Source organism: Choristoneura fumiferana, chromosome 7, assembly GCF_025370935.1.
Source record: "Choristoneura fumiferana chromosome 7, NRCan_CFum_1, whole genome shotgun sequence".
Taxonomy (NCBI): Eukaryota; Metazoa; Arthropoda; class Insecta; order Lepidoptera; family Tortricidae; genus Choristoneura; species Choristoneura fumiferana.
The window spans coordinates 11614081-11634247 of NC_133478.1; the positions used below are offsets into that span (position 1 = coordinate 11614081).

Consider the following 20167-nt stretch of genomic DNA (forward strand, 5'->3'; position numbering starts at 1 on the left):
CAAAATACGAAATAAAAACGAAATAACTTTGTACTCGTAGGTACGCCGACCGGCAAATTATAGCTGTACTATTTTTAAACCGAATGCCATCTATAATTTTTTACCTGTGATAGTGAAATTAATATATTTGAATCGGTTTATTTTGCTAAACTGCAAAAATGTTATGAGATTGATGTGAACCCGAGCAGCAGTGCTCTTTATTGATGTGAAGCCGAGCAGTAGCAGTGCTCTTTATTGATGTGAACCCGAGTAGCAGTGCCCTTTATTGATGTGAACTCGAGTAGCAGTGCTCTTTATTGATGTGAACCCGAGCAGCAGTGCTCTTTATTGATGTGAAGCCGAGCAGTAGCAGTGCTCTTTATTGATGTGAACCCGAGTAGCAGTGCCCTTTATTGATGTGAACTCGAGTAGCAGTGCTCTTTATTGATGTGAACCCGAGCAGCAGTGCTCTTTATTGATGTGAACCCGAGCAGCAGTGCTCTTTATTGATGTGAACCCGAGCAGCAGTGCCCTTTATTGATGTGAACTCGAGTAGCAGTGCTCTTTATTGATGTGAACCCGAGCAGCAGTGCCCTTTATTGATGTGAACTCGAGTAGCAGTGCTCTTTATTGATGTGAACCCGAGCAGCAGTGCTCTTTATTGAGGTGAACTACGAACTCCGGACTCCAGCTCTGCGGTGTGAAAAGCAAGGTGAAAACCACCACACTATTTCCCCAAGATAGTCAAAATGCAAGGTCGCTATTGTTTCTTAACCGACGACTACAACCACTTTGTCAAATGTGTGTGTAGCGACTAGAAAGAAAATAAGTTTTTGTTAAAAATTTCATTTTTAATACAATCTTTTTTGCTCACTGTACTTTTTGTTGACTGTACTTGCTTTGCCATCTAATCTAAACTAAATATACGTACCAAATTTCAAGTCGGTACTATTAACCATTGAGCAGGTCCTCTCCTGCGGAGACGATCCTGGCAAGACCACCAGTATGTCACTACCAGATTATTGTACTGTCATAAGTTGATTATTATACATAAGTATGCTTATTAGATTATTGTACATAATTATGCTAATTTCAAGTCGATCGGACCGCTGGAAGTGGGTCAAATTTAGCTTCCAAGATTTGACCCAAACAAATAAATGAATAAAATGAAATATACATAAAGAAACAGGGCAAGCTAAAGATAAGCTTGTAAAAAAATTAGTCGCTTACAGTTAGTAGTTAGTTAGTAATAGCCTTCGATAGTCTTGACCATATTCTTTAGTATTTGCTTAAGTATTTTCTGTATTTGCTTCCGAAACACGCACTCTAGTAAAAAACTTAACAAAACGTAGAAGAAACTATGGTTTTGGATGTAAACTAAATTGTTTTTTTTTTTAAATATATATACGAGTATATACTCGTTTAATTATCCCTTATTTTAGACAAGCGCCACGCCGCCAATATCATTGTTTTTTTCCCTCCCTGCCACCAGCGGTCTATGTGACATCTAATAGAAATTGTACACGATGCGAGAAATATCGAGTGCTGCAATTTCTATGATATTTCTCGCACCGTATGTTTGTAGACTATCATATAGTTAAGAGGATGAGTGAGTAGTCGGGTTTCTCATACAAACGGCGACAATGATTTCTATTTACCCCGAAAACGTTGATCAATTGAGAGTTAGACCAATTCTTGATATTTTGTCAGTCAAAATTAAAGCTAGGTTTGCACGTTTAGTTTCTTCAAATATTCGAAGTTTTGCTATTATTCACAAGCGATTTCAGGCATTTTTCTGATATTAATAAATTTTTAAAAGAAGCAAAAAAAATCTTACCAAATGTTATGAATTATATTGTCATACGAAAAATGAAATTAATTATTAATTTTTAAGTTTTTTGAACCGTTGTCACCATTTGTCAAAAAACGGCTAGTTTTCAATTTTACTTCACAAGCTGCCATAAGGACCCTTTTGCAAAGGATTGTCACAAATATGAATGAAAGGGAAACAATACTTACATTTTTCATAAAAAATATCACGAAGTACCCGTCCTCTCTCAAATGTATTGTCTGAAACAGCATCTGAAACAAAAGAAGGAAAATATATATATATTTTTGTTACAATGATTATTTTTTTAATTTATGACACTTTCATTTCGCGGCGTTTAATGTTAGACCCACAACGAGCGTCTGTTTGATGACTGGCCAAGCACAAGTTGGTTTTGAACGTTCATCGTACATTACACCTTGTTCTACTTAATCCTAGCCGATCCCAACTTCACTGATTTTTAACCGACTTCAAATAACCTCCTCCTTCTGAAGTCGGTTAACAAAGGAGGAGGTTCTATGTTCGACTGTATGTATTTACACTGAGCGGATGAACCGATTTGAAAAATTTAATCATATTGTCTGCAAATTATGATCAAATCGATATACCTAGCCCAGTAACAGACAGGCGGACGAACAGACATCGGAGCCGTACTTTTCGAGTTCCACTTACACTCTGTGCATATGGAAAACAGTATTATGTTGCTTATTGCGTGATAATAATATGTTAGTGTAAGATATGGCAACTAGTTTTCGATTTGATTCTGAATCAAAAACCTTCCAGTTTTTTCTTTATCATTTAAAGATACTAATAAATTATTATATTCTAACTATAGGTAGGTCAACAGTTTTCTCGGTTTAAACAATTAAACATAACTTAAACATAAGTACATTTTATTGACGTGTTTTACACGGAAGTAAGTTAAGGACATTGTGAAATAGGGTAAAACGAGTGTTTTTGAAGATAACCTAATATCTTAAATGTACAGTCACCTGCATTCATATCTGCCGCAACGAAGCGTGCAAAAATATCTGACAAATTTTACCGGCTCTAGAAAGAGAGTCATTATCAGATATTTATACACGCTTTCTTTAATGCAGGTAACTGTATAGTATGAGAACACTACAAAATGATAGACTTAACAGTTATACTGCCATAGCTATTTAAATGTTTTTTTTAATTATTCTTTATGGGAATGTTATTACAGAATGTGCTTAATTGACCAGCGCGAGTTAAGCTCAACAAAAACATGAAATAAATGAGCGTCCCTTTTCAAGACCAGACCCTGAATTTACTATGAAAATCCTTTTTAGCCGTATTTCGGTGATGAGTTCCCACGAAGCGTGTGAGTGTTAAATTTAAAAAAGATAGCTTAATTTATATGACACCTTTTTATAAAAACCTACCAATTTATTTACTCAAAGTGTATTATAATAATGTACTTCGAATATTTTGTTACTGTGAGAACCTTTCATTTCTATTCTTTACATTTATTTTCTATTCTTTATATTTCTTACATTAAATTTATTATTTATATTTTACAGATATAAAATAATAACTTGGTTTAAACTGCAACTGAGAGAAGTGACCCTACTTTCATTACTGAAGTTAGAAACTTCACTGTATTGAAGTGTAATAGTTGACGTTATAAAAATGTACACTTTTTATGTCCAACCGTATAATTAGGGATCAAATATATGTGTATCTATATATCTGTATACTCTGTACTGCTTACTATGTGTTGGTGTTCAACAAAGAGTTATTGTATTGTAGGGACTAGAACAAAACATTTTATATATTTTTAATATAACTTCTTTAAATATTACAAATCGACAGAGGTTCGTGTTCAGTATTTTTTTAATTTGTGAAATAAAATTAAAAACATATTTTTCTAACGATATCACAGGGAGTTATGATTTTATTTAACACCGACTGGTCCTATTTAAATTATGTTAATGACCTAATCATAAGGACTACTAATCATTATTTAAGATTTCAAAATAAACCGTTGTTTTCCTTCTAAAAGATTAAACTCCTGAGGATCCTCCAAACTTAAATGATAAACATTTTCTTTGAAAACTGATTTCGGGGGAGTTAAAAATTAGTTAACAATTTCGCCGTGGCGCGAACATCAGTCTATCGCTACTTAAGGCGGGTGTCGGCTGACGAAATGGGTTTGAAATGCTCTGCACTAATTGTAGAGTTGCTTCGAGTTAAATTAGAGGGCCTTGCCCAAGAAAACACCTTCGCCTCAGGCCTCGCGAGCGAAACGGTTGGGGTACGAACAATTAAGCAAAGCACTTTCATTGGACTGAAACTCTATACACCACAAGGATTATTTCATCTATACCTACATTTAACTACAATAACAATAAATTTGTCTTACCCTCAATTAATCAATGCAGTAACTTTTTATTTAAATATTGATATAAACCTAAATTAATAGGATGACGAATCTTACTTCACCGTGATACAGTTTAAACTAGTACGGGGAGTAAGGAACATGGTCCAATCACGCTCATGTTAAATTGTAACACAAGCCTAAAGAACTAGGTACTTCAATATAGCTACATTTATTGTACAGATGCTTTTATGATTGTTGTGTTTAGCTAAATAAAGAATTATTATATTATTATTATTATTTAAAAAGCCGTGGTTGCCTAAGTAGGTTGACCTATGATCTTTCAAGCAGAGAGTCGTGGCTTCAAACCCGGGCTGGCACCTATGAGTAATTCGATATTCATGTGTGAAATTACATTTGAAATTCACCACGAGTATTTCGGTGAAGGAAAACATTTTGAGGAAACTACAGCCCAAGCCCTGATATTTTGAGAGGAAGCCTGTGTCTAGCAGTGGGACGTAATATAAAGCTAAAATGATGATGATGAATGAAAAACAAATCTTTATTGACTACCACATAATAATCAAATCAGAAAAAGTTGCATACAGAAAATTAAGTACACGATAGGTAAGCAACGCGCGCTTTATTACTTCAAAATAATCTCTTCTAGGCAATCCTATGTGAAATAAAAAAAATGGGAACATGTGTCCACTACAAGAAGTAGTTGAGTGTTTGATGGTCACGAACGCAGGTGGATTATGACCGTTCGTACTTTAACCAAAATGGGTGAGCACGGGGAAGTCGGCGAAATGTATTATTAATGATATGTTGATCCTCTTCCCCTGTCGTCCCTTTTACCTCTTTTTATTTTTACGTGTGTAAAAAAAACTTACCACAAAAGCGTAATGATAATGTCTTTAAACCGGTGTTAACTTAAGCTTCTATAAAGATGTAATGAACAGTGTATTTAATACAGGAACTCTAAATGTAGAAAATCTACCTAGTTTTTGTAATACTTACAATCGTATTAAATTGTGTTTGTTTTTTATTAGCAGAAAGCTTGCTCAGTAAAAACTAAGTTACCTATTTAAATAATTCAATAAATCAGGCGTAAGGTACCTACTTTGCCGAACTCCCTTACAATGAACTAGAAACAATACTTTGCTCCCCAGCCTAACATTTAACATCTCGTCATCGTCTAATATCTCATAGCAAGGTGAAGGTTATGTTGCTCCGAAGATGAACTCTGGTTGACTTCGAAACGCGTCAATGTATTGTGGTGGTGGTGATAGTTGGGTTTGTGTGTATTCTTACTGTGTGGAAGTGGAAGAGATGTATGAATAGATTTTTTTTGCATAGATGTAGCTATCATAAGGTCGCGGGTGAGCAAAGTACCTAATTGTTTTTATTTTAGTTCAAAAAACCTATGCCTAGCCTATGCCCAGCGCCCCCGAAAAACCTTTTTACTCAAAAAAAAAGTATATTAAATGAAACACAACAAACATGTTCAGATACGTATGGAACGTTCACAAAATAATTTATAAGGAAGAAACACTTTCTCTAATCACGGCCCCAGCGACTTCATTGGGAAGGAACATTCCGCTGATACGTCTCACGACAGTTGACTGATGTCTATGTCGCCAAAGCCTTGATCCTTTTGGGTAACAGAAAGATTTGGAAGCTTTGTGAAAAAAAAATCAGATCGTCGTAGGCCTTCAGTGCTCCTCATTAATGTGATTACGGCGAGCGGTCCACGAGGCCTTTGTCGTGTCTTCGCCGTTCCGTTTACAACGAAAAATTGTAAGTAGGCCCGATCATTATTCGTTCAGGGTTCGTTAGATGACGAGCTCCAGAATAAAGCCTCTTTGACCTTGACGTTAATTACATCGTGTGCTTTATTTATAGCCCCCTAAAGATCCTTCGGAATAAGCACGCCGTGAAAATTGGTAAATTTGTGATTCTTTTGATTTCGGTGTCTACGAGTTTAAGGATGTTTATTTCAGTGTCAAGATATTTACGGCGTGAAGATTAATTGGTTTGCAGATTTATGATGTCTTCCAGATGGCCCGTATCTGTTGAAATCTATTTTAAGGATTACAACACTAAGATTTATTTTAATTATTTGTATGTGGCAACATTCTTCTTGATTTCCATAATACACGCAGTAGCACGAAGAGTTTTTTTTTTATTGTTTTTAATATAAAAACGCAGTCAGACCACCTGCTTAACAGTGATTTGTTCAGTATCTATCATTGATAACCACGGAGACTTTAGGCCAGATATTTAGGTAACCTTTTTTCGCATTCGCAGAATGTTTTTGAAAATGCATAACGTTGTTGCATCATCGCGATTCGCGTGTGGGTTAACACTTGCATTAGAAATCTTTGAAATACTCATTTAATTCTCATGCAAATCTTCTTTGCTTAAAAAGACAAAGCTTTGCTTAGAGTTATTTTTGTTAAATCGTATATTTTTGGAGAATATACCTATTAAAATAATCGTAAACTAAATCGTAAATATAAGCATAAAAAAAGAAAGACATAAAACCATGTCGTGTCTGACGTAAGTAGATCACTACGCTAACGAGAGATGTATCGAATTTACTGATTTTATTGCGCGAGAAATTTATACAAAAAAAGAATTATAATGTAACTCGATAACACGCGTTTTCCTACATATAGGACCAAGCTAGATCAAGCTAGGGCATAGCAAATTTCATCGAAATCGATAGAGCCGTTCGGTCCCGAGATCCCCGAAATAAATAAATATGTAATAATCACACACGAATTCCTCGTTTAAAAAAAATAGAATATTAATGAAAGCTATTACGGCGTGTGTTATTTTATAACTGTTTTCTGAGATGAATTGAAAAATCTACCGCTAAGTTTATCAGAAGTAAGTTGCAACTACCTATAAGACAGCTGTTTGGTTTATTAAGAAATATTAAGAAAATACAAAATATCCGTAGGACTGAAACTACTATTAAATTAAAATGACTAAAACTTTAACCTATAATGAATTCATTTAAAAGAAAAACGTGCAACATTGTAATTTTCCAATCATCGAACTAGGTCATAAAAAACTAAAAGCACAGCAATCGCAGTAAAGCACCGAACACTTTTTAATTAAAACTGAAATGCATATTTCAAAGTTTTCGTTACAGGAAATCACACTTCGTTGCATTATACTCGTAGGTACGGGATTCTAAATTAGCAATAGCTGCCAGAACGATACGTTTACTTGCATTAAATCTAGGCCCATTCGATTGAAAATGCTAAAGAGAATGTTAAGGTCGGGCTGAGCTATGGATCAATCTCTTAAAAAAAACAACAAATGAAAACTCGATTGCAACCATTGCAACTAGGGTTTCTGTGACAGGTTATTTGGCGCTAGTATAGTGAGGAGTAGTGGCGCTAGTTTGTGGTTGTTTAAATAACTAAATGCGCCAATCGCAAGCAAGACTGTACGTTAAGCGGACCTCTCAATCTAGCGATATTGCGCCTCTCAAGAAACTCTCATTGCTACATCACGCACGCGCTGCTCGGCTAGGTGCACTGGTGGTTGGAACTGGTGGGTTCATTTAACACCATGCACATTGCCTTATCTCATCATCCCAGCCTATATACGTCCCACTGCTGGGCACAGGCCTCCTCTCAGACTAAGAGGGCTTGGGCCATAGTTCCCACGCGGGCCCAGTGCGGATTGGGAACTTCACACACACCATTGAATTGCTTCGCAGGTTTGTGCAGGTTTCCTCACGATGTTTTCCTTCACCGCAAAGCTCGTGGTAAATTTCAAATGTAATTCCGCACATGAATTTCGAAAAACTCAGAGGTGCGAGCCGGGGTTTGAACCCACGACCCTCTGCTTGAGAGGCGATAGGTCAAACCACTAGGCCACCACGGCTTCTAGGCCACCACGGCTTCTTCATTGCCTTATCTGCTTGTTATATAATACGGCTTTTCAGACAACTGTCGGAACGGAATCAGCTTTAGCTGAGCACAAAATTAAAACTCGTTATATCCACGCAATAATAGCGAAAAAGACGTCAATCGGCTCGGCCAACGCGAAACGACGTTTACCTATGGGTAAACGTCTTTTTCGCTCTTATTACGTGGACAAAAAGCGTTTTTTGTACACATAAAAATACATTAGATGTAAAGAATAAAAAATAACCATCGAATAGTATAAAGTGGGCCCCACGTTACGTCAAGCCGTAACGCTTGTTACGTAGTTTTCCACCATGAAGAAGCCTCGCCCAACAATATAACTAACTATACTAGCCTCCGCTAAAGGGGCCGGTCTGAAAATCAGCGCTGGGTGCATGCTGCCATGTGTCCAGCATTCGCTGAGATTGGTACCCATTGCCGGAACGTAGGTAGCTGCTGGGTTATTTATTTCCAATTTTTTTTTGATAATGTAATGAATTTGATTAATAACTGAACTAAATATGTAATTATGATGTGGCAATAAATGATTTTTTATTTTATTTTTATTTATTTATAATAGAAACAACGATATAAAATACATAGCAAAGAATTGCTTGTCTAAAAATACACAATTGGAATAATAAGACGCAAAAAGGTGACGCGAGATGAAAATTAATTATTGATACGCGCGATACATGCAATGTGAGTAAAGTTTCATTCAATCCACTTCTACTTTGATCTTAATTATTTTAGCTGAGTTGTTCTTTGTTACGAACATGGAGAACTTGCTTTAGTTTTTGTTTTCGTGCGAATTCCAATTAATTATTTATTACTTTCGATATAAACGCAGGGTCAAGATAATCATGAATACATTTTACTTAAGACTGAACATTTTTTAAGTTGAACTGATTTTAATTAAACATAGCTAAGCTGACCCACCAGTAAGAAGCTCGGTTAACGTAAAAAACCGCACCCAAGTCAGTCAATTGAGAGCTATAATGTCACGACCAGACAGACAGACATGCAGACATTGGCGTTAAGCTTATAGCACCCCTATCTTGGCGTCGGGGGTTAATAATAACCTTGAAGGTAAAAAACACTGCAATCGAGGGAAACCGTCACTGAGTCCGGCGAATCGGAAAGCCGTGACATGGCCGGAACAATCGGACGGGATTTTTAATTTCCTACAGTCCCGGCCGAGTATTTTTAGAGCATATTTGTTGAACGTAAAATGTAGCGTCGTTTTCTTTGGTTATTATAAGGTCTCTACACATTACACCGTATTATGCCATAACCGCAATACCGCATAACAGCAGGGCTACTACGAGACTCGAAACTTGAAGTTCGTGTCGTGCGGTCCCTCTGACACTTATACTATTTAATACGAGAGCGAGAGGGACGGTACGATACGAACTTCGAGTTTTGAGTTTCGTAGTAGCCCTACAGGAACGTGTTAGAGGGAGTGTCAAACGCATAGTACTTATATGACACGCGACGGCAACGGTTGGTTACGAAACGTGCTATTGGGATAGTCTCTTTATTTTTCAATACAAACAATAGTTATTTGTGTCACAAGGGAGCAAAATGGTGTATTTACGGCGAGGGCGTACATTGAATCCAGAATTTAGCGAGGGATTCTAAAGTATAATCCTGAGCGTAATGAAGGATTCAAGTGTTAACGCCCAAGATGAAAATAATTTTGCTCCCGAGTGGCTCATACAACTTTTCACAGCGAGCATTAAGAAGTTTGAAAAAAAAAACTACATATTATTAAAGAACAACCAGCATAGAAAATGGCGTGGCTTTATAATTATCAACTTCAAAAAATGGCATTTGCAATAAAACACTTAGAAAAGCCTAGAACAGAAAAGTTGCACTTTGCTCCCTCTCGTCAGGGAGGAAAAGTTACTATTCGGAAGGAGAGGTATGAAAAGAATATATTTTTGCCTAACACGTTGCTATAATGATCATGGTGTGATACGGTGTAATGTGGGGAAAACCTCTTTAACATAATTACAGGCTGCACTTCATCGAATTAATATTATAAATTTGAAAGTCTTATAAAGATTTAGATGAAATTTTGTATGCAGATAGACATCTGGGATAACATTATAGGCTACATTTTATCCCGATATTCCTACGGGATTTAGTTTTGAAATTTTAACCGCTGGGCTTAGTCATGAAATAGGATAGGGCGACACACGTATAATGGTCATTAAGTGTAAGTATAGATGATTTTTACTGATCGTGTAGTTAACATATTCTGCGAAACTATTATTTTCAACCTTTGTGTAATTTGACATGTGTGATAGATAGACGGACATGGCGAAATTATAAAAGTTCTTTTTTATCCCATAAAACTGTATTATGCCACTTTCTCGTATGTTATTTATATTTATTAATGTTATTTTATACATGAATTCGCTCACTTCGAGATATTGGCCATTTGAGAGGTATCAATTGTTCAGGACACAAACAAAACTATCAAAGATATTATAAAATTATTTGCAGAATTACTCTGTTGTTGTTATTAATTAAACTGTTGTTGTAGTTTGAACTTATAACTAGCTCCAACCCGGTAAACAGTCATAATAAAATACTTTACTATGTTTGGCTTATGTAAAAAATTCACGTGTTTCAATACAGTTTAGACTGGCTTGATGCTACCCTTAGTTCTCGTGCTACCTCCAACTTGTTCAAAAGTGCTTAGGGATATTTTTTTTATCCCTAAGTAGACAGTTTTGAATATGTCAATATAGGCGTATATACCTATTACAACTGAGTCAAAAATATCAAACTTTTCTACGAATAAAGATTCCAAGACTTTTTTGTTGTGTGTATATAATATTAAAATGTAAAAGATAAACTCTCCTTCTTACGCAGTCGGATTTAAAAACAGATAAGTAACAAGTACCTAGTACGGATCACAGTGAAAATAATACGAGTAATTTTTGGTTCCAACAATTGGCCGACCATCATTCAAACTCGGGACAAATGCAGAAAATGTCACTTTTTTGGTCTAAATAATGATAACAACTGGGTGATATTCATTTGTAAATAAACGGCTTTTGGCCTAGAATAAGATAGTTTTAGTTTTATCTTTCTTTGCTCCTGAAGTCCCGGAAAATTGCATAGTTCCCGCAGGGTAGAAAATAAATGAATTCTGCGCGGACGAATGATTCGCGGGTAACGGCTAGTTTATTTTATATTTTTTTTTTTTTCACACTCATCATCATTTATTAAATAGAAAATTTACAATGTTATATTATACACATTACCTAATAAACTAAAGATAAATCCTGACTAAATAAAACAAATATGTCAAATTAAATAGAATAACAAATTAATCAAACCACAAATAATCAAAAATTATAAATTATATTAATTGTGTATAAATAACAACTTTTTAGTATTATTTAAATCTGTAATGTTTGTTAAGAACAATTAGTTTGGCTACCTAGTGTACATTTACACGACGACATAGATTGCTTTGTTCATACACGCTACCGATTGTTCCACTGATCAATCACGTACATACTGTTATCTAATTCAAAACAAAACAATATCAGTCAGTCAGGTACGCGTCAAAACACAATGTTCAGCAATATGGCTATTGTTTGATTGATTTGATTGAAGAACTCATTCAGTATTATCAGAAACCGACCAAATGCATACGACTCACGCCTAAAGGGTTTCGTTCATAAAACTAAGCTTTCTGACGAGAATTGGAAAGGAGACGTGCAGAAGTCACAGTAAAATATGAAAGCTTGTAATAAAGAGCATAAATGAGGATCCACACCAGTGACTCCCACGGAGTTATGAGTATCCATGCATCCGCATGCTTGCTTGTCTACTATGCTTGAAGGAAAACTTTCGTTGAGCCGTTACATTATTAACTTAAGCTACTTGAATATGACAAGAACCCAATCTGATTTAGTACTGAATCGTCTATATAGCAAAATATGTCCAGCAATTCAAATTGACCAAGAAGCGAAATGTCAGATGTCTTTATCAATTTGCCCCATTAGCATAACATCCATAACGCAGAACATCAAAATAGCAATTAGTTCGTGTAGGTAGCATAATGTCCAAACTACATATTGTCAAAAACGCTGTTACCCAAAAAAGCAAATCGTCAAATCTTATTGAAAGCGAATAAGCAAACAATCAATCACTCAACATCGTGACATACGTGACATTATAATATTTTGGACTTCTTGCGATTTTGGCGTTCAGCTTTATGGGCAACATTACGTAATTTACGCTTTGGACGATTAATACATTGGATATTTTTATATACTCAGACTTGTTGTGATATTTGGCCGTGCCCCTTCATGGACGTTATGCGAATTCAATTCACATAATAGACAATTAACATAATGGGCATATGCTTTTTAGACCATCTAAAGTCGTGGTCATTTTGATTCGTAGACGATTCGGTACAGAGCCAAGTTGTATCTACGAAATTTTTTTACTCGATTCACAAACCAAAACCAAAACAAATCTAAATGCATGCTTAATTAAACTATTGTATATTTCGTGATTATTTAAAATTTAAAATATCACATCAATTTATTATTTAATTTTTGTATTGGCATTAATTTTCATTTGACGAAGGTTCTATATATTTGGTTTGATATTGCATAAATTACCAGTTAATATATACAGAGAAAACCCAAAGTCCTGTTTTAAACATAAATATAACAAATACAACAGTACAAGCAACCTTTGAATCAGTTAAACTAAAGACTGGAACAACTTAAAGTCAAGTTTATTCACGAAGTTACCAAGATTTTAAAGTAAACCAATATTTAAATTCTACCTCACCGCGTTCCAGGACTTCACTTAAACTCAATAGAGTCGTGAAAGTTTTATAGAAATAAATAAAGACGCCGCAACGGTATACTGCGGTGAGACTGGTGCCGAAGAGCTCGGGAAACGTAAACAAACTGACCACTGTTTGACGTTAACTTTCACAATGGCTTTTTATACCTCACTTTTAAAGTCTGTATTAAAATTTTACCAAAATACAAAATAAATGAAACTTTTAAGTGCCTTGATAATTAAAAATAATACTGACTTCGAAGTATTTTGGAAGTCGTTCATTCATTCAAAGATTAAAAACCGGCTGAGCGTGAATCGGACGAGCGCACCGAGGGTTCCATGGTAGAATTTCATGGGTATCAAGCAACGGATAAGTATATTATATACAGATACCGCGCGAGTTGAATGCAGAGCTCAGGAATGCGACAGTGTTGCGACCTTATTAGAATTAATGATGACGAATTTATCGACATACAGAAGGTTCTTTTAATTTTTATTTTTTTTAACTTTCGCGCTTTAAACACATAATTATGTATATAAACAGGCCTTAGCACCTAACCTTTTATTTGTTTCATCTAACGTAGTCTCAACGTGACTCAACACGATGGATGTAACTGGATTAAACCGTTAACAAAAGAAAAAAAAAACGGGAACGAACTCCGATCAGTCATCATTAAAACAAAACATAATACGGGGTGCCATAAGAGTTTTTTCTACTCCTATGTACTGTAATCTGTGATTTACTTAATCACGAACAGTAATATGACAGCATACATAACAAGATTCTGAAAAAGTCTATATTGTCTATTCGTCATAATAGCACTGTATCGTAATGTTGCTAAAACGATACTGAGGGCCTACTCCGAAGTTCGAAAATTGAAGTTCGTATAGTACCGTCCCTCTCGCTCTCGTATCAAATAATATAAGTTTCACAGGGACCGCTCGACACGAACTTCGAGTCTCGAGTTTCGTAGTAGCCCTGCTGCAACCACTTACTTTTTTTTCTTAATTCTTACGTTCGGTCAGGCTAAAAGTGCCAGTTACATATTTTATATGGTTTTTATACCGACTAGAAAACTTTCCGAACATAGTAATCCATAGCCTGCCAACATTTAAGTAACGCGTATTTTTAACATCGTCACAGGCAAGTAAACGTTAATCAAAAACAAAATGTAAGTGGAGTGAGAATCACGAAAGTTTAAAACGTTAAACAAAATGTAACTTAGACAAATTTTGTCATTTTCATATTTCTCACTTGTTTATTGTAGTTTACGTTCTCTTTGCGTTTGCCTTATTTTTTACTAAAGTATGAAAAAATAAAATAAAAAAATTCTCTAATTTTGTATTTTAATTAACAAGTACCCAGTCGAAGAAAAAGTATTGTATGCAACTTTGTATAAGTCAAAAAAAGCTCGTGAACCCTGTTATACAACTGTTGCATAAAATACTATAACGCGATCGCTATGTGTACTGTACGACAGGTATTAAGGACAGCACTACATTAAAGGCAACTGAGGTGAGGCGTGTGGATAGCGGGGGGAGAGGCTCCCGCTCTTCACCTCAAGCCCGACTGCATTCAACTTAAATACACTGAATAAAACGATAAAAACCATTCCTTTCTTTCTACATGACCCGGGGTAAACCCGGGATTTTGCGATTTTCACCGACTAATAATTGATAGAATCATCCCGACGTTTTGACTACATTGCAGCGGCAGTGGTCACGAGTCGACTGCTGTCATTCATGACTAAGTAAGGGCCGAGTTAACCTGCAATATTTATATGAAAGTTTTTGTGTGTTTGTGAGATGTGGATCCAAAATTTGCAAATATTTTAAGACCATTTGGTATCCGATTGAGCTGAAATTTGGAACATGTAGGTAAGATTGAGCGTGACTTAATTTAAAGTCCAAAATTCCGATAAAAACACTTATGGGGGTAATCCAGTCTACCTAAACCCACCATCTTATTCTTATTCTTACCATCTGTCAAAATATTCCAGAATAATTTTTGAGACATCTTGTATTTTTATTAGACCGAAAAGAAGTAGATTACTTAGAACATATAAAATTGAATCAAAAATTTATTATTTCGGACAATCTGGCCTTAGGCATTTGCGGAAGCTTAAGCCGTCAGTGTGTCTCTTCTATTGCGCTATATTCTTACGTAGAACCGTAGATACCTCGTTACGACTCTCAGCGGTTCTTCCTGGCTTCCTTTTGGCATCTCAATACAAACGTTTTCCGGATATGTCGGAGGCAGGAAATCGAAGGGAGGGAAACCTATAATAATTACGAGATTACAACTGCGTACCCTAGAGCACGGCGGATCTTTTATAAATTGATCAAAATAATGGGTTTCTTTCGTGCCCTTGTGCCTTAAGTTGATGCGTTGTACTTTTAGTCGGGTTATTGTATGTACTTGGAAACGGACTTTTCGTTATTTGTTTGACATTACTTGCTTCATATTTAACGAAAATATATCTACCAAATTGATCCTTCTATAATTATAAATGTGAAAGTTTTGTAAATATGTGTTTGTGACTCTTTCACAATAAAACGGCGGTAGATTTGTTTATATTTGAATAAAAACAATTGAATTTCAAAAAATATAACATACATATATGCAAGGCATCAATTTTAAATTGAGTCAGGAAATGTAGTTTGGACGACAATGCAAGTATAGTCAACAAAAAGCACAGTCAGCAAAAAATTCAAGCTGTAAAGCTTAAGAACTATATTTTCAACAAAAACCTTATTTGTGTAAGTGTTAATTGATATCGCGGGCTTAGTAGCGTATCCATATTAAGATTTCTACTTGACATTTAGCGGAATACAACCAAACTGCCGATCACTGTTTAAGAAGACGCGCGAGTTTCAAATTCCTATTCAAACGCCGCTAAACATTCTGCTAAATCCATTCAGCGTGTTTCTAAGTTATTGCAATGTATCACAAGCAGCAAACAAGCGCGATTCCAAGTTCATAAGCCAAATATAACTTTGCGTCTCGTCTCCTTTGATATGAACTTATCTAATTAGAGAGCTCGAAATGCCACTTACATTACGTCACAAGGCAGGTTCTGCTGTCAATGACGAAAGCGTGTTTGCCTTGCTGTACGCGAAATATCTCGAGCCAATTAGGTGCTGCAGTGAAAGAAAACTCTCTTAGGTACAGCGAGAGACGGGAAAAGGCAAGATTGGCTTTGTTTAGTCTGAGTGGCATGCTTAAATGCAGCATTTTATTTAAAATTAGTCTATCAGTAGGGGAAAAATACATTTTTTTTATAAATTCCCACGGGAATACGCAAAAATTTCATCATAGAATACAATACAATGACTCTTATACAACACCAACAGATAGTAAGCAGTACAGAAAACACAGGTACGAGTACGTATAAACATTTTTCAAGGTAAGCTTGTCGCTTCAGAGAGCTCTCTTCCATAGATTTATAGATTTTTTTCTTCTTCTTTCATAGTCTTCATTTACGTTGATAAAGAACACCATACAAAATTGTTCGTCTTTGAATTTAGACTTCACTTGAGATGTTGGGGTATAATGTGTGTATAAATCAAGATTTTAGATAGTAGGTATTATTTACAAAATATCATCAAGGAGTAAAGTGCTCCTTGGGAAAATCAACCCTAAAACTATAATAAATTCTTTTAAACCCAGAGTTACCGTAGCTACTTTCCGGGTTCATCATAAGATCAGGTCATTGGTACCAGATTATTGTATTGTCAACGGACTTTCATTAGTATGACAAATTTCACGTCAATCTGATTACCGAAAGAGGGCCAAATTTCGTTTTTAAGGGCAAATAAGTGAAATTAAACAAAAGCTTGTAAAAAAAAACTGAAATTACAATAAAATACAATAGAAATATTCTTTATTGCACACCACGAATCAGTAGAAAAATTTTACTACTACTACTTTTAGAACTAAATAAAGCAATTTATTGTACTAACTGAAGTATTCAATGTTACAACATTGAGTTAGAAACATACAGAGAGAGCGCCGTTCTTGATGCATGATGGATTCTGATGATGATGGATTTGAGATTTCCATTACCGTATGGATCTGTTGGTAGAGCATTATTTCGTTATACCTAGAAAGTGATGGATATGAAAGAAAAAATGTTGTAAATCTGTTAAAACTGCCTGTGTAACATTCCAGTCTAAACAGCAAAAAAAACTATTTAATTTAATTCCTATTTATAAACTAGTGTTGGTAATGAAAAGGCTAGTTCGTAAATTATTGTTTTATTTGATAAGTATGTAGAAGAATTAGCCGGTACGAGTACATACACAGAGTACGTGTTTATATTGAATGGCAAGACATTCATTATGGATATCGATTACAATTTTTCCTTGTCTAACTCTAGTGTCCTGCTTAAACTTGTGCAAACCAATCGGAGTACAGAAATGTGGTAGTGATTTTACGTTTTTGTCCCTACAAGTTCTACAAGTTAAGTTAGAATTAGTATCGTTTATTGCAAGTCACATTACAATTTAAAGTTGGAAATATAATAATCAAGTAGTACACAAGTTACGCCCTGCAAAGGCATAGCAACACAAATATTGAAGGAGTGAACTTCATATTATTGTTATATACTATTCTAAACGCCCATTATTGTTATTTTTTTGATTTAATAAGCGAATATTAAGCTAAGCGCTACAAACTATGAAAAGTAAGAGAAACCTTCATTATCTGCACTAACTGTTCGTTTGTGAATTTTACTACTCCAAAGTTGCAGCACGGACATTTGTATGTGGAGACAGCTTCCACTAGAGACACGTAGCCGGTTATAGGTAAACTAGTCAAATAATTCTTTAACTTCCGATCTGACTCTGGAAACTCCAACGTGGCAAGTGCGCTTTCAAAGTTACACAACTAGAAATTAAGCATGACGGCGTGTGAACTTGTACATATCTATATTGTAGTATCATAAAGAGGTGAACTTTGCGTTCCTTGTTTGTAGGAAGCATGCTCTGGAACTACAAAAGTGATTAAAAGAATCGTTAACTGAAATTTGTCACTACTCTTGCGATGACGTTAGTGCACCAGGTGGCAGGCCTGCCAACGTTTCGTCTTTCAGTTCGCGGTCGCCACTCGAAAGCCACTCGAGGACCTTTCTCCCCCAATGGTTATCTGTTCTTCGAGCGATGTGGCCTGCACATTGTCACTTCAACTTTCATATTCTTTGAGTTACGTCGATGATTTCAGTGCTTTGGAAAACGGCGTTCAGAATTTTGTCTCTAGTCGAAAATTATTATTTACAAGCTCCTACAGATTTTAATCTACTGATTGGTATTTTAAAGAGATTTAAAACCTATCCCCTATGCTAATAAATTCATGTCTCTAAAGTTTTTCCAATTAAATTTGCGTGAATAGCTACCCTTGAGGAACCCTCGTGTCTTTGACGGCAACGGTAGTTGTTAATTTCCCTTTAAGGAAATCGAGAGCTTGACTCAAGCACATCTATACGAATATCGGTATTGGTTCAAGACGTGGAAGAATTTCGATGTTTCAGGAAAGACGTGCGACTGTCTACGTATACATAATATCTTTATTAGGTACTACCAAGCTTTAGATTTTTTTTTTATTTTATAGTAGTTTTTATTTGTTGTACTACAGTTATCATTGGGTACATACATTTATGTTAGCTGAATACAACCACCAACAATAAAAATAATTTTTCCTGTTCTTCACTATCACAAGATTACTCTATCTAGGCACACAGCACACTGCATGTAGTTTCAACTCCGCTTAATATTGTTGGATAGGTTCTTGATTGTTGGCTAGCAGTTGAGGCAACATATAAATTAATGTGAACATGCAAGATTGGACATGTTTGTTGTGTCATGCTTGACGGAAACTTGCTCTTCGAGCTGGTTCCTGCGTAGAGACTATAAAGCTTAAGACATAACATGGAGAAAATATGAACGGATACGCTCAACTTCGAGCATGGTTTCCACCGCGAATGGAGCGGACTCATTAATGACTTTAGTTTAGCTTACATCAACCAACTTCATAGAGGTTCGGTGTAAATAAATATTTTCATGCAGCCAATCGTTGTATGTACGTTAATCTGTTTATTGTTAATTGAGTAGGAGTCCGCTCTGCTCGCGATGTAAATTGGGCTTTTAGAACATGTACCTACTAGTGTCAGTAATTTAGTCACCGTTTGGTCAGCCCGTGTTTAAAAAAGGTGTTTATATTGTCTTTTTATAGCCACTTAAGTCCATGTTCAGAATTGATCACTTTCTTACGAAAGCTGATAGGATCATTGTGCTTTGTCTATTGCATAAAAGCAAATTTGAAAAAATGTGATATAAACAAAATGAATTTCTAATTAATAAAAGCTTAAACAAGCGTTTATAAAGGGTTTACTGGCGTTACGGTAAGGTTAGGTAAAGAGTAAAGGCGAATACGGAAACAGTGGTTTGTAAATCAAAAGCTATTGACTGTACTCTTAGCTCTATGAGTTACTTAAGTAATCTTAAAACTGGTATTGGATTTACAAACGACAGTTTCCTGTAACCTATATATTCCCTTGAACCGTAAGTTAATTATATTTTCACCTCAGCACCTCAAACAGGCAGGTTTTGCTATGAGAAATCAGTGAGCAAAATCGCATTTTGCTCACTCCGTAAGATAAAGTAACTTTTTTTTTTTTTTAAATGCTGAGGATAGTGTTGGGTCTACTCACTGAATTCCAAATATTTGAACTTCACTTTGATCTGTCACTTTCACTTCAACACGAAAAAAGCGAGAGACAGGATCAAATGTGTTGATTACAATCTTAAATTAAATGTATGGTATTAAAAATATATACATTAATAGAAATAAATAACAAAAAATAAATAAAAAACAAAATAAATACCTAATAAATTATATGGAAACGAAATATTTCAAAAATGTAAATTTTCCCGCTCTTTTAATAAAGCATGCAACCTCGTTGCACGAAAGCCGCTTGTCTTGTTTTTTATTTTTTATAAAAGAATTCCGTATACTTACTGCCTCTACAGTTGGAATAAATATTTGTCAAATTGAATGAATTTGTAACAAATCTATTTATGTTTACGTAATAGAAACCTTAATAAAATCATATTTAAAGGTTTAATTACATTTATAAAGATGAGACTTTTTGAAGTATTAAAAAATAAGTATGACATATTTTACAAGTAGTTCTAAGTTCAAATTACAATGCATGTTATGAGTATGAGATTTTTATAGTACCTACTGGACGCTTTTTCGTTCCGAATTCA

General features: G+C 35.2%; 1 protein-coding gene across 1 annotated transcript in view; it reads right to left on the bottom strand.

Annotated features, from left to right (window-relative positions):
- rsh (Rap GTPase activating protein radish) overlaps window positions 1-20167 on the bottom strand; it is a 204271-nt gene that overhangs the window by 142587 nt on the left and 41517 nt on the right. The window contains exon 2 of the mRNA XM_074090187.1: window positions 1999-2061. The gene's annotated coding sequence lies outside the window, so the exon portion shown is untranslated. The remainder of the gene's footprint in view (window positions 1-1998; window positions 2062-20167) is intronic.